This window comes from Gorilla gorilla, chromosome 4 (assembly GCF_029281585.2).
Source record: "Gorilla gorilla gorilla isolate KB3781 chromosome 4, NHGRI_mGorGor1-v2.1_pri, whole genome shotgun sequence".
NCBI classification, from domain to species: domain Eukaryota; kingdom Metazoa; phylum Chordata; class Mammalia; order Primates; family Hominidae; genus Gorilla; species Gorilla gorilla.
Window position 1 is genome coordinate 126535530 of NC_073228.2, and position 7489 is coordinate 126543018.

At 41.5% G+C, this 7489-nt stretch overlaps 1 pseudogene; it reads left to right on the forward strand.

The window, feature by feature from the left end:
* The first annotated feature begins 5505 nt into the window (after positions 1-5505).
* Positions 5506-6447, forward strand: LOC101140135 (arginine-fifty homeobox-like; annotated as a pseudogene).
* The last annotated feature ends 1042 nt before the right edge of the window (positions 6448-7489 follow it).

The window sequence follows — 7489 nt, forward strand, 5'->3', positions numbered from 1 at the left end:
ATGGTATCTCATTGTGGTTTTGATTTGCATTTCTCTAACGACCAGTGACAATGTGCTTTTTTTCATGTTTCTTGGCTGCATAAAAGTAAACAGATTTTTAACTTTTTTTAATTTAATTTTTTTTTTTTTTTTTTTTTTTTGAGATGGAGTCTTGCTCTGTCACCCAGGCTGGAGTGCAGTGGCACGATCTGGGCTCACTGCAAGCTCTGCCTCCTGGGTTCATGCCATTCTCTTGCCTCAGCCTCCTGAGTAGCTGGGACTACAGGCGCCTGCAACCATGCCTGGTTAATTTTTTGTATTTTTAGTGGAGACGGAGTTTCACCATGTTAGCCAGGATGGTCTCAATCTCCTGACCCCATGATCCGCCTGCCTCGGCCTCCCAAAGTGCTGGGATTATAGGCATGAGCCACCACGCCTGGCCTTCTTAACTCTTATTTTAAGTTCAGAGGTACATGTGCAGATTTGTTACATAGGTATATTTGTGTCATGGGGGTTTGTTGTACAGATTATTTCATCATCCAGGTATTAACCCTAGTACTCATTAGTTATTTTTCCTGATTTTCTCCCTCCTCTCACCTTCCACCCTCTGAAAGGCCAGAGTGTGTGTTGTTCCTATCTATGTGTTCATGTGTTCTCACCTTTTAGCTCCCAGTTGTAAGTGAGAACATGTGGTGTTTGGTTTTCTGTTCCAGTGTTAGTTTGCTAAGGATAATGGTCTCCAGCTCCATCCATGTCCCTGCAAAGGACATGATCTCATTCTTTTTTATGGCTACATAGTATTCTATGGTGTATATGTACCACATTTTCTTTATCCATTCTATCATTGATGGGAATTTAGGTTGATTCCATGTCTTTTCTATTGTGAATAGTGCTGCAATGAACATAGGCATGCATGTGTCTTTATAATAGAATGATTTCTATTGCTTCAGGTTTATACCCAGTAATGGGATTGCTGGGCCATATGGTATTTCTGTCTTTAGGTCTCTGAGAAATTGCCACACTGTCTTCCACAATGGCTGAATGAATTTAAACTCCCACCAACAGTGTGCAAGTGTTTCTTTTTCCTCCACAACCTCACCAGCATCCGTTATTTTTTTACTTGTTTCTTTGTTTGTTTGTTTGTTTGTTTTGAGACAAAATGTCGCTCTGTCGCCCAGTCTAGAGTGCAGTGGCGCGATCTCGGCTCATTGTTAGCTCCGCCTTCCGGGTTCACGCCATTCTCCTGCCTCAGCTTCCCGAGTAGCTGAGACTACAGGCGCCTGCCACCTCGCCCGGCTAGTTTTTTGTATTTTTAGTAGAGACGGGGTTTCACCATGTTAGCCAGGATGGTCGCCATCTGCTGACCTCGTGATCCACCCGCCTCAGCCTCCCAAAGTGCTGGGATTACAGGCATGAGCCACCGCGCCTGGCTATTTTTTTACTTTTTAATAGTAGTCATTCTGACTGATGTTAGATGGTATTTCATTGTGGTTTTGATTTGCATTTCTCTAATGATCAGTGATGTGGGGCTTTTTTTCATATAGTTGCTGGCCACATGTATGTCTTCTTTAGAAAAGTGTCTGTTCATGTCCTTTGCCTAATTTTTAATGGAGTTTTTTGTTTTTTTCTTGTAAATTTGTTTAAGTTCTTTATAGATGTTGGATATTAGACGTTTGTCAGATGCATAGATTGCAAAAGTTTTCTCCCATTCTGTATGTTGTCTGTTTATTAGACAGTTTTATATCCGTGGAGTATATGAAGGAACTGAGCAATGAGCTTTAGATACGTGACTTTATCAGCTTTGTAAGATGCTGAACATAAAGAAATGATTTTTAGTATGTAAATAGAAGAAATAGATGATGAAGAAAAGCAAGCTATTTAAATTCCACAATTGCCTACTATTTAAAATGCACTAGCTTGGTGGTACACAGTACTTACAAAATTGTATAAGTCATGGATCTGACTTGATTGTCTCCTAGGGGAGATGCCATCCACACCACAAATTATAACACACAGTAGATATGCCACAGAAAAGTGACAAAAATTTGACTCCTCATTCCAAAGTCAAAAGATTACAAGATCTCATTTGGGGGCAGGAATCAAGAAAAAATTCTGGGAAGAGCTTTCTTTTGAGATGTTCAGGCCATGATATAGACATTTTAGCATAAGGAATAAGTCATAGGTAGCATGAAGCAGGGAATTAGGGAATGCCCAGGGAATACTGAGGAGGACCTTTTGGTTTGCCCAGAGAATTGTGCTCCTAGAAGGCAGAGATCAAGACAGAAAAGTAAGTTGTAATCACTTTTGAAGGACTTTGGATCCCATAGGATTTGAATTTGGACAAAATAGTATAGGGAGTTGTTGAAAGTTTTTGAGAAAAGCCTATCAGAGTGAGAAAAATTATTCCAGAAACAATATCCATTCTCTAGCACAGTTGAGAGAGCTCAGAGGTGGGGAAAGTCAGAAGCTGTTATCACAGTAACTCTAGTTGAAAGATAATAAGAGTCTAAACTGGGCTAGTGGCAGTGGAAAATGAAAAAAACCACAAAGGTTTTATACAAGGAGACTCTATAGGACTTGACCACTCGTTGTGGAATAAGAGAGATTGAGGAATTTTAAAAAGTGGATTTCAAACTTGGGTGGATAAAAAATGGTGGTACCAACAATAGTGACATAAAAAATGAGAAAGTGGGGCTCTTTTGGTGGGTTTGGTTAGGTATCTTTGGAATTTGGGTTCTCCAATAACATCTAAAAACTTATAAAAACTTAGAAAGAGTAGTTGAGGGGAGATATACTGAGGGGGTTGAGAATCTGTTGAAGCAGAACAGAGTGTGAGTCCCCTCCAGAAAGAATTTTGGGTTCTATTTAAGAAATATTGAATGACTTCCTAATAGTGCCAGGGACTGTGCCAGGCATAGTAAGGAAAACAAATATACAAAACAGATCCCTTAAAAAGTTCAGCATCTAGTAAGCTTCTCATTCTGCTTCTATCACTTATTTGCTGTATAACCTAGGGAAATTAACAGTTCGGGATTGTTCATTTTGCTTCTATTCTGGGAATATTGCCGTGTACATGCTTAACCACTTAGGTGGTGGTGATAGATTTGCCAGGTGTAAAATTTTTTAGCATCATGGGGGAGCTCATGGGAAATGTTATTATGAACAGTCATAATGGCTAGTGGAGGCAAGGAATTAGGTGATAGCCAAAATCCCAGTCAGAGTGGAGGAGCACAACACATGGGAAACATTTAGAGAAGTCTCTGAGGTTAGAACCGAAGCCAAAGCCTTCCACTAGTGCGTCACTTTCCGACAGTGCAAGCCAGCAGTGGCCTTGAAGCACTCCCATGCTGAGCTTAAGCACTGGATCCAGAAGCCAGAGGAATAACATAGACATTTCTAAAAAGGAACCCTGTATAGTAGAGGACAGTAGAGAAGTGTGAAAATTGCAGGTATCTTCACACTGTGCTGGTGTTTAGTCATTCAATTGATACTTATTGAGTACTTACTGTGTGCTCAGGCCTACTTTCTGAGTGTACAATAGTGAGCAAAGCAGACATGTTCCTGCCTCAGTTTATTTACATTGTGATAAAGGAACAACTGAGGCTAATTTATTGAAGAAGCATGATGCCAGCATCTGCTTCCTGTAAGGACCTCAGACTGCTTCTACTCATGGTGGAAGGCAAAGGGGAGCCCATGTGTCGTATGATGAGAGAGGGAGAAAGAGGGGGGAGAGAAGGTGTCAGGCTCTTTTTTAACAATCAAATCTCCTGGTAACTAACAGACTGAGAACACACTCATTACCATGAGGACAGCACAAGGCTTTTCATGAAAGATCAGCCTCCATGACCCAAACACCTCCCACTAGGGCTCACCTTCAACATTGGGGCTCAAAATTTCAACATGAGATTTGGAGGCAACAAATATTCAAACTATATTGGTCCCTGATTCATGAAGTTTGTAGGCTAGTGAGGAAGACCGCTATTAATCAAATTTTTACTTGACTGTAATAGGTGCTATAAAAAAGAAGGATACAGTTCAGCGAGAACCTCTAAAAGGAGGGTTTTCATTTAGATTGAAGTATCCAAAGAGTTGCTCCAAGTGAATTATGTTTGAGCAAACAGGGAATGGAGGTGGCCTTCAACAAAGTCTTTTACTGAAGTGAGAGATGAGGGGTGGACCGCCAGACAGATCTATTCCTATTCCTGGTCACTAGAGCATCCAATTATAGAATCCTGAAGGAATAAAATATCAAAAGGTCCAAAAACACCAAAGGTGAACCCAGTGACCTAAATACAGAGAGAACAGGAAATTATTCAAAGTCTAGTCATGCTTATTACAGAGGCGCTAGCGCATAGTGGTAAAAACCAGAGTCTGGTATCAAACCAAAACTGAAGTCTGGCATTAAACCCCATGTGACTTGGACAAATTAGTAACTCTCTGTAAGCCTCAGTTTCCCCCTCTGTGAAGTAGAAATAATAAGAGTCACATACCCCTGTGACTGTTAAGAGAATTAAATAAAATAATTCATCAAACTTATAGCACAATTTCTTACACTATCCTTTAATAAATGTTAGGTGTTATCATCATCTTGGATAAGGATTTTTTACTGAGGTATACAGTGATCCAGATATCATAAAATTCACTCTTTTAAAATGTGCAGTTTGGTGCATTCAGTACATTCACAAACTTGTACAACCATCACTATCTAATTCCAGAACATTTTTATCAGCTCAAAAATAAACCTCATATCCATTAGACACTTCCCTTCCCCTTCCACTCCAGCCCCTGGCAACCACTAACCTACTTTCTGTCTCTATGGATTTGTCTATTTCAGACATGTCACATAAGTGGAATCATATAATATATGGCCTTTTGTGTCTACTGAGCATAGTGTTTTCAAGGTTCATTCCTGTTGTATCATGTATTCATACTTCTTTCCTTTTTATGGCTGAATGATATTCCATTGTATAGATATAATGTATACATTATTAGTATACAAGTTTTTGTGTGAACATATGTTTCCAATTCTCTTGGGTATATATCCAGAAGTGGAGTTGCAGGATCTAATGGTAACTCTGTTTAACTTTAGGGGGAAGTGCCAAACTGTTTCCCAAAGCCATTGCATCATTTTACATTCCCACAAGCAAAGCACAAGTATCCCAATTTTTCCACACCCTCACCAACACTTGTTATTGTCTGTCTTTTTTATTTTAGCTATCCTGGTGAGTGTGAAGTGGTATCTGGTTGTGGGTTTGATTTGCATTTCCCTAGTGACTAATGATATTTATTGAGCATCTTTTTCATGTGCTTATTGGCCATGTATCTACCTTCTTAGAAGAAATGTCTATCCACACATTTGCCCATTGTTTAATTGTGTTATTTGTTCTTTTATTGTTGAGTTGGATACGGATGTTGTTTAAAAATTTTTGGACACACTAAGGAAACTGCATTTCCAGAGAGAGACACACCATGCAGGACTGAAAATGGTTAGTCTAAGGGGATTCATGACAGATTTCAAAAACCATAATGAACAGAATGGCCCCAGAGAATTTCCAGCCAGACCCTTTCATCAACAGGAATGATTCCAACATGAAGGTGATACCACCACAGGATCCAGCTAGTCCCAGTTTCAGTCTGTCATCCAAGCTGGAGTGCAGTGGCATGGTCTCCACTCACTGCAGCCTCAACCTCCCAGGTTCAAGTGATCTTCCCACCTCAGCCTCCTGAGTAGCTGGGACTACAACAATATGGAGAAGGCATCAAGAATGTACTTCATTCACCCACCAACAGTATGAAGAGCTAGAAGCTCTGTTTAGCCAGACTATGTTCCTAGATAGAAATCTTCAGGAGAAACTAGCTTTGAAACTCAACCTACTGGAGTCAACAGTAAAGGCTTGGTTCAGGAACTGGCAATTCAGACTGAAGCAGCAGCAGCAGCAATCAGCAAAGCAAGCAAACCAGATCCTTTCTTCCAAAAAGAATGTGCCCACCTCCCCTATAACATCCCCAAGTCCTTATGCTTTTTCTCCTGTGGTTTCACATTTCTACAGCTCCCTTTCTCCTCAGCCCTTAGACTCTTCCAATTGGGCCTGGAACTCCACCTTCACTGAGAGTCCCACAGGTGACTTCCAAATGCAAGATACTCAATGGGAGAGGCTGGTGGCCTCAGTTCCTGCTTTGTACTCTGATGCCTGTGACATATCCCAAATCATAGAACTGTACAATCTTCCTGATGAGAATGAGATATCCAGCTCTTCTTCCCACTGTTTGTATCAGTATGTCTCACCCACAAGGTACCAGGTGGGAGGACAGGGTTCCTCTCTGAGCACCTTTGCTGGTCCAGCTGTAGGCCTATCTCCCACACAAACCTGGCCCAGTATGATAAGCCAAAGCTTTGAAGCCTACAGTCTAACAGACAGCCTGGAATTCCAGAAGACCTCCAATATGGTAGACTTTGGATTTCTCTGACCAGAGTACTAATAAATATGGACCATTTAGAAAAGAGGTCTTCTTGCCTCTTGTACATGACTTTTTTTTCCTTTGTCTCATTTTAACGCAAACATCTGGGGCTGTGTCTCTGATTTCCATGGAAATGTCGCAAAAAGATTTTTCCAAGTGGAGCTGGGCACTATGCATTCAGCCCCACAATTCTTCCTGAGAAGCCTTCCTAGTCCCTTACATGGCCAATGAGACTCCAAAATTCCCTTCCCAAAATTATCCTGGATTTTCTAAAAGTAGAACAGTGGTTTTGGGAGTTATCCACTTTATTTTTTAAAAACTAGGTCTCTCTCTGTCACCCAGGCTGGAATGCAGTGGAACAATCATGGCTCACCAGAGCCTTGACCTCCTGGGCTCAGGTGATTCTCCAACCTCAGCCTCCTGAGTAGCTGGGACTACAGGTGCCCGCCACCACACTCGACTAATTTTTTGTTTTTTTGTTTGTTTGTTTTTTGAGACAGAGTTTCACACTGTCACCTGGGCTGGAGTGAAGTGGCGGGATCTTGGCTCACTGCAACCTCCACCTCCCAAGGTTCAGGCGATTCTCCTGCCTCAGCCCCCTGAGCGGCTGGGATTACAGGTGCATGACACTATGCCTGGCTAATTTTTGTGTTTTTGGTGGAGACAGGGTTTCACCATGTTGCCCAGGCTGGTCTCGAACTCCTGACCTCCAGTGATCCACCCGCCTTGACCTCCCAGGGTGTGGGATTGCAGGCTTGAGCCACCCAGCCCGGCCAATTTTTGTATTTTTTGTAGAGGCAAAGTTTTGCCATGTTGCCCAGGCTGGTCTCGAACTCCTGGACTTAACGTCATCCACCTGCCTCAGCCTCCCAAAGTGCTAGGAATACAGGAGTGAACATCGCACCCAGCTGGGTTATCCAGTTTAAAAGAATTTTTTTTTTTCAAGGAAACCAGAGAAGCCATCATCCACTTTTCTGTCTGTATCATTCCGATTTTAGTATATGTGTTGTGGAAGTGAGTATACACTATCATCCACTTTTAATGAGAGAAA